A 7,390-nucleotide genomic window follows, 5' to 3' on the forward strand; every position below is an offset into this window, starting at 1 on the left:
ATTAGATGGTGTAAGGTATAATAGGTATTGTGGTTATTTAAAAAATCTGCATCTGTTAAAAATATGGTCAATGAAGTATTTATAGGTAAAATGCAATCATCTGAAATTTGTTGTAAAATACTGCACTAGAATAAGGAAAGGGGGAAAAAGGGAGGGGAGGGGAGGAAGGCAGAGAGGGAGAAAAAGGAAGGAAGGAAAGAAGAAAAGAAAAGAGGAAAAGGAGGTACATTCACTTTTTAAATTGGGTATATTCATTTTTCACTGTTGCTGTAACAAATTAACACAAACTTAGTGGCCTAAAAACCCCCACGTGTCTATTACGTTGTAGTTCTATAGGTTAGCCATCTGACCCGCTTCTCAAGGGGCTAATGTCAGCATGCTGGCAAGGCTGTGTTCCTTGTGGTTGCTCTAGGGAGGAATCCATTTCCTTGTTTCCAGCTTCTAGAGACCCTGATTCGTGGTCCTCTTTATCTCCGAAGCCATCAAGGTTGCATTTCTCTGGTCATTCTTCCACAGTTACATTTCCTTCTCTAACTACAGTCAGGCAAGATTCTCCAGTTTTAAGGACTCACATGATTAGGTTGGGCCCACCTAGATGATCCAGAGTAATCTCCTCATCTCAGTGCACTTCACATAATCACATCTGCCATGTCCCTTTTGCTTTGTAAGGTAACATATTCTTGGAGGATAGAATGTGAACATCTTGGGGGGCTATTATGATGCCTAGCACAGGGAGGATTAATGGAACAATATTGGCATAATGTAAATATTGATAACTGTTGAAGCTGGATGATGGATACATGAGAGTTCATTATACTTTTCTCACTTCTTTTGTGTATGTATGAAAATTTCCATAATAAAGACCTACAGAGAATGTTAGGTGTATTACAGCTGACTACAGAGGATTTACATGATGGATTAAAAAGTGGGAAAAGCAAACTTCAGTGGAGTATAACATAATCCTAATTTTATAAAATAATGACAAATTCTATATACTTGTCTTTCTTCTCTCTCTCTCATTTACCTATCTATGATTAAATGAACCTAGAAAAAGCTAAGACAGGATGTTTAGATAAGTTTTAACTATTTTGGTTCTATAAGATATGTGCATTAGTGTAGGGGAGAGGTAAGCATCATTCAAAGAGTTCACTAAAAGTGGTCACTGGATTTAAAAAGCAAATATGTAAGTCTACTTATAAAAATGTTATGTGTGAAAATGTATAGGTATATGTATTTATCTATCTGTCTGCATCTGCAGATACATGAATGGGTGGTCACCTAAATTTAGTTATCACACGGTAGAAGGTATTTTGGGTGATTTTCAGTTCTCTTACACTTTTCTGTATTGTTTGAAAAGATTTTACATGACACACATATTCTGAAAAATCATAAAAGATTCAGTAAAGAGACTTTAGTTGTGGAAAATACAAGAAATGTAAGTAAGTGTTCTTAATATGCCTAGTGTCAGGGGCTTAGTTTCCGTCCAGTTCCTTTTGTCTCTCCCACCTCCTCAACAGAGGTCACCCTGACATTCTGAACAGTATCAATAATGAAGGTGACCCCATATGATTTAGCAGGAAGAAGGTATGACACACCCAAACATTGGATTGTGTTAGAAAATATACACAATGAAAGATTGATATTAATTTTTTTTTTATTTTTAAGTAAATTTTAAAGTAATTTTTAAGTAAATTATTTTTAAGTAAATTTTTTTAACCACTAAAATAATAGAAACAGATATTACAAAAAGGGAGGGGATGAAGAGAAGTCAAATGTAATCAAACCAGGGGGGGAAGCCAAGTTCAGTAGAGAGAAAAAATTGACAGGAAAAACATGCTAAACAATAAAAAAAAAAATATGTATTACCTCATTCAGGTGTAAATTTTTTCAACTAACCTATTAAATCAGCTACTATCATGTTGACTGAAAATCAACATGAAGTTTTAACATCCATTTGTTTGCTGCTCATTAGGAGTCTCAAAATTAATATAGATAGGTTCAAAATAAAGGGTGTATCAGGCAGAAGCTAGCCCAAAGAGAGCTGCTCTTTGAGACAAAATAAATTTTAAGGTGAAAAGCATTAAGACATTGCATGATTAATGGTGTCATTCATCAAGATATAATTATGACCTTACACACTCCTAATAACATGGACTAAAAATAAGTAGGATTACAAGGAGATATGGGCAATTCTCAGTCTTAGGAGGAGGTGTTAATACGAAGCTGTTACACACTGATGGATAGAGCAGACAAGAATTAGGGGCTCTTGGGCTCATGAGTCTGTGCAGAGAGACACACTGCTATAGATTGAATGTTTATGTCCCCCTCAAATTCATATATTGAAACCTAATCCCTAGTGTGAGGATATTTGGAGGTGGGGCCTTTGGGAGGTGATTAAGTCAGGAGGGTGAAGCCCTCCTGATGGGATTAGTGCCTTTTGAACAGACTCTAGAGAGCTCCATCATCCTTCCCACCAAGTGAGGACACAGAATTTCCTGGAATTCTCAGTCTTGGAAACTGTGAGAAATAAAGGTGTGGTGTGTGAGCTGCTGTCCATGGTATTTTTACTACAGCAGCCTGAGTGAACTAAGACATATAGGAGTGGGAGTGGGGAGGGAAGTGGGAGGTTTTGGGGTCATGAAGCCCATTTCCACCCCCAGGGACACCTTGGTGAAGATCATATGAGCCTCACATTTTATCTTTGCTCTTTGCTCATTCTAGTTGTGTATCTGGATGATAATCTGTCACCTCATAGTTTAGGAAGGTCAGCCAAGTCTTTAAGGCCAAATCCAAGCCAATCCAGATATTGGAATACAAATTGAAAAACATTATTTGCCAGCCATTTCTTTCAAGTATATATAAGTTTTGGATCAGGGACAGATGAAGGAATGTTTCACTCTGAAAGTGAAGGATTGAAAAAAACAGTATTAACATGAATGATGTTTACAATGTGCTGTTAACATTCCTTGTGAGTGAAACTCAAATGCTAGAATGATTACTCACTCTACAAACAGCTTTCTCACTTTGCAAATGGTTTGCCACAGGGCACCTTTGAGTAATGAGCTCCTTAGTGCATTCTGCACAGGACTCCTGTTCCCAAGGTGCAGGCAGCAGCAGCTCTGGGGCTCGGAATCCTCCAGAGAAAGGCACTCTTAATTGTGTGCACTTTGGTTTTTGCAGAAAGAGCCGGAGTTAGTTTCCTGCAGCTGAGAACAGCAGCCTTGGGGTAGGCATTGTCCTAGGCCTGTATACTCTAGGTGGTGCTAGGAGCCAGGGGCCACTGGTGCTCCACAGTTCCTAATTAGTTGGTTACAGGGTTGTAAGCCCATGCAGTAATGAAAGTGGAGAGGGTTAGGATTATGATGCCAGTTTTGGTGAGAAGTACCAGGCGAAGGGGGCAGGGGGTTTAGAGCCCACGTGGGCAAACACTCCTAAGAAAGATGTGAGTTAGACCTCCACTAGAATGGAAAATCAGGTGCATTTTAATAAAGTTCAAATTAAGTGGATAATACAGGTCCACTGTAGAAAAATATGAAGCTATGGACAAGCAAAAGAAATAAAATATCTCTTAATTCTCAACCCAGAGGTCCGTAATTGCAATTAACATTTTGGTATTTTCACTTAATTTTTTTTTTAAATGAATATCTATCTGTATAAAAATGTGTGGTTTCAGGGCACCTGGGTGGCTCAGTTGGTTAAGAGTCTGCCTTCAGCTCAGGTCATGATCCCAGAGTTCTGGGATCAAGCCCCGCATCAGGCTCCCTACTCCTTGGGAAGCCTGCTTCTCCCTCTCGTACTCCCCCTGCTTGTGTTCCCTCTCTCGCTGTGTGTCTCTGTCAAATAAATAAATTCTTTTAAAAAAATTGTGTAGTTTCTTAAGTAGACCCACACAAATGTGATCCTTACCTAATCATAAATATTTCTTGCCCTATATGTGTATGTAATGCCACATATATGATATTCCATTACATGGAACTATTATACTTTGTTTCACCCATTTCCTGATGTTGCATGTTTAACTTGTTTCCATTTTTACCTATTGCATTAAGTGTACTCCTACACCTATCTTTGAACACTTCTCTGTTTGCTTAGGGAAAATTCTCAGAAATATTACCTTGGATAAAAGGGACTGCACGTTTGCCAAATCACCATGTGAGGAGATTTACCAGTTGGTTCTCTCTCCACCAAATATGAGAACATCCAACACCATTTCACCAGCCCTGTACCTCAACATGTATCATTCCAGTTACCTGTATTTGTTTAAGTTTGCATTTATTCTGTAGCTGGTGAGAGCACTGGCTTGTTTGTTTTCACATGCTCTCTTGCACTTCTGCCATTGGCATGAGCACATATCCAAGGTTATGATAGACACGTGGAGGAGAGGCAGATCTCTCCAGCTGTGTAGCAGAGGTCAGCCTGGATTAGCAAACAACCAGGCGGCCCCCTGACCTATGAGGAAACCGACGAGATAAACACATACCTGGTCCCAGACTTGTGAGCAATGAACACTCATTTCTATGAATACTAAGGTTTTGTGATTGTTTGTTATGTAGCACAGTAAAAACTAACTGTTATTGAAAATGGCTACTGCAAGCAAATTGGGATGTGTGTATGGGAAGGGTGCAGTTCCCAGAAGAAGGATGGCTGAGTCCAGGAAGCAAAAGCAATAGATGCCCATTACGCTGATGTATTAAGAACATGTATCTCATCTTCAGCAATTGACATTTTAGATGCAGAACCTGAAGAGGGCAATGCTTAATTCAAAGGGATGAATCCAGGAGGATGGCATTTCAGACGGTGCTGGAGGAAGAGTTGCTCAGTCTCCTTCTGCAGGCCAAAATGGGTTTTGTGGCCAGGCCAGAGTTCTTCCAGTGCTCCTAAGAACATCGTTTGGTGGGAGGTGAAGATGAATAGGGGATGTTATTTCAGCAGAAGGGCAATAAATTGAGAAAAGATTTTTCTCTCCTCCCACCAAGGGGTCTCTCCCCTTAATCGTCCTTTGATAGTGTGTTTTAGGAGAGACCTACAGGAAGTAGCATTTTGAGGGAGGCCGATTGCCAAGTTCAGCCCTAAGAGCTAGATTCTGAGAGCTAGCTGGGATTAACAAGAGACATAGTTACAATCCAGGGGGATAGCTCTTATTTGAGTTGTGTATATGATGTTAGATTTCCATGGCACTTTACTCCCTTATTTATTTCTCAATTACATAGTATATTTCTTGGAGGAAATGGGATAAAATTGTAGCAAGAGGCATGTATGCTTATAATAAGGATTGATTTCATATTGTGATGATCATCAGACTTGGGAAGGGGACTTTGTAGGACAGTAGTGAAATTTCTCCCCTACAAGGATTGTAAGAACAGAGTCAGGTTTTGGTTGATCTGGGGGTGGAAGAACTGATTGGTCAGTTTGTTGTCATCTTTTCTGAAAGCAGGAACAGAAAGACAAGATAAACTAAAACCCTAAAATCTCCATGCATGCTGTTTCCTCCTCCCCAACTTTGTTTAACCCCATCGAGTTCTGGAGTTTCTTCTCTCTGACCCACACACCTGCTTTCTAGCAAAGGGCCACTTTTGATCTTTGTTACTGCTTCCATTTGCACTGTATTCCCATCCCCAAGTTCTGTTCGAGAGCCATGGGTGGTGCCACAGTGGGAAGAACATGGGTTCTGGGCTCAGACATCCAAAAAGTCATCCATATGCATTACATGAAGGCTCCCCATGGGCCAGGGATTGTACAGAGCACATGATTCAGAGCAGTATCCTGCCCTCGTTCTAATGTGGAAGACAAAAGTAAAACAACAAATGAAAAGATAGGTACTATGCTATCAGGTAGGGATGGATAAGTGGTAGAAACAAAACAGAGTAAAACATTAAAAATCATGAGCAGAAGATGGTGCATTACAGCTAAGATGGGCAGGGAAGGCTTTTCTTGGCAGGTCACAGGAGCAGAGACCTGAGTGAAGTGATAAATAGGCCAAGTGGAAATGTGGGGAAGCTAATGCCAGGTCCCGTGGTCGGAGTATCCTGGGAGTGTTAAAGAAACAGCAAGGAGGTCAAAGTGGCTGAGCTGGAAGAGCAGATGGAGAGTGATCAGTGGTGAGACTGGAGAGTTGGGAGAGGGGCTGGGCCCTCTGGGGCATGTAAGAATTTTGGATTTATTCTGAATGATGTGGAATGGACAAGTTTGAAGGGTTTTGAGCTGGAAAATGACATGATCCGACTCACATATCCGCAGAGCTGCTTTGGCTGCTGTAGATGTGTAGATGGAGGGCATGGGGGGGGGGCGATGGGGAGGCCAGTGAGGAGGCAATGGCTGCCATCCAGATGAGTGGCCATGTGAGCTTGATGCTGGGCAGTAGCTGATGAATGATGACTCACTTTGATACTGAGTCTGAATTCTGACACGGCTTCTTACATACTGTGACCTTGGACAAGTTGTTTAGCTTCTCTGAACTTCATTTTCTTCTGAGAAAACCAAGTAAAGGGGCTCCTGGGTGGCTCAGTGGGTTAAGCCTCTGCCTTTAACTCAGGTCATGATCGCTGGTCCTTGGATGGAGCCCTGTATCGGGCTCTCTGCTCAGCGGGAAGCCTGCTTCCCACCCTCCCCTCTGCCTGCCTCTCTGCCTACTTGTGATCTCTCTCTGTCAAATAAATAAATTAAATTAAATTAAATAAAAAGAAAAGGATAAGGACACTTCCTTTTTGCAATCACTCAGGTCACTGCAGACCTTCAGTAACCTAGTAACTTCTGAGCCCATATTCACCCTTCTAGACATTGTCCTTCTCCCCCTTGAGAAGGAATTCCTACAACAAATGTTAAGCCTCAAGCCTCAGATGCAGAGGGTTGAGTTAGTGCTCCTTATCAGTGTGGGGTCCCCTCACTCTCCCCCATTGTTTTATTTACTTCTCCATTCCCTGCTCCCATCCTCCTTCTCTTTTACCCCAAACAATCATTCTAGTGTTCAATGAGCATCCTTTTGCCAAGGCCTAGTGGCGTTCAGTGTGTATGCGTTTTAAATGAACCTAAATAGTATTGTGTCATGCATTTCACTTTCTATCTTGTTTACTGAACTCTGTGTTTTCCAGATCTATCCTTGCTGCTGTGTATCTGTTTGACTCATTGTGAGTAAGTGGTGACTAGTACCTACACTGTGATGTGCGTCCACCGCAATTTACTTAGCCACTCTTCCAATCACCTGCAACCTGAAACAAGTCAACAGCCTCACACTTGTGTCTCTTGGACTATGTGAGAATTTCCCAGGATATAGACCCAAGGAGCATGGTGGCTGGGTCATAGGTTTTTGCATATCTAATTTGACAAAGTATTCACCAAACCTTTCCAGAATGGTATGCCACTCCCACTGGCCAGACATGGAAATTTGCATATC

The sequence above is a fragment of the Mustela lutreola genome, chromosome 2 (assembly GCF_030435805.1).
Source record: "Mustela lutreola isolate mMusLut2 chromosome 2, mMusLut2.pri, whole genome shotgun sequence".
NCBI lineage: Eukaryota > Metazoa > Chordata > Mammalia > Carnivora > Mustelidae > Mustela > Mustela lutreola.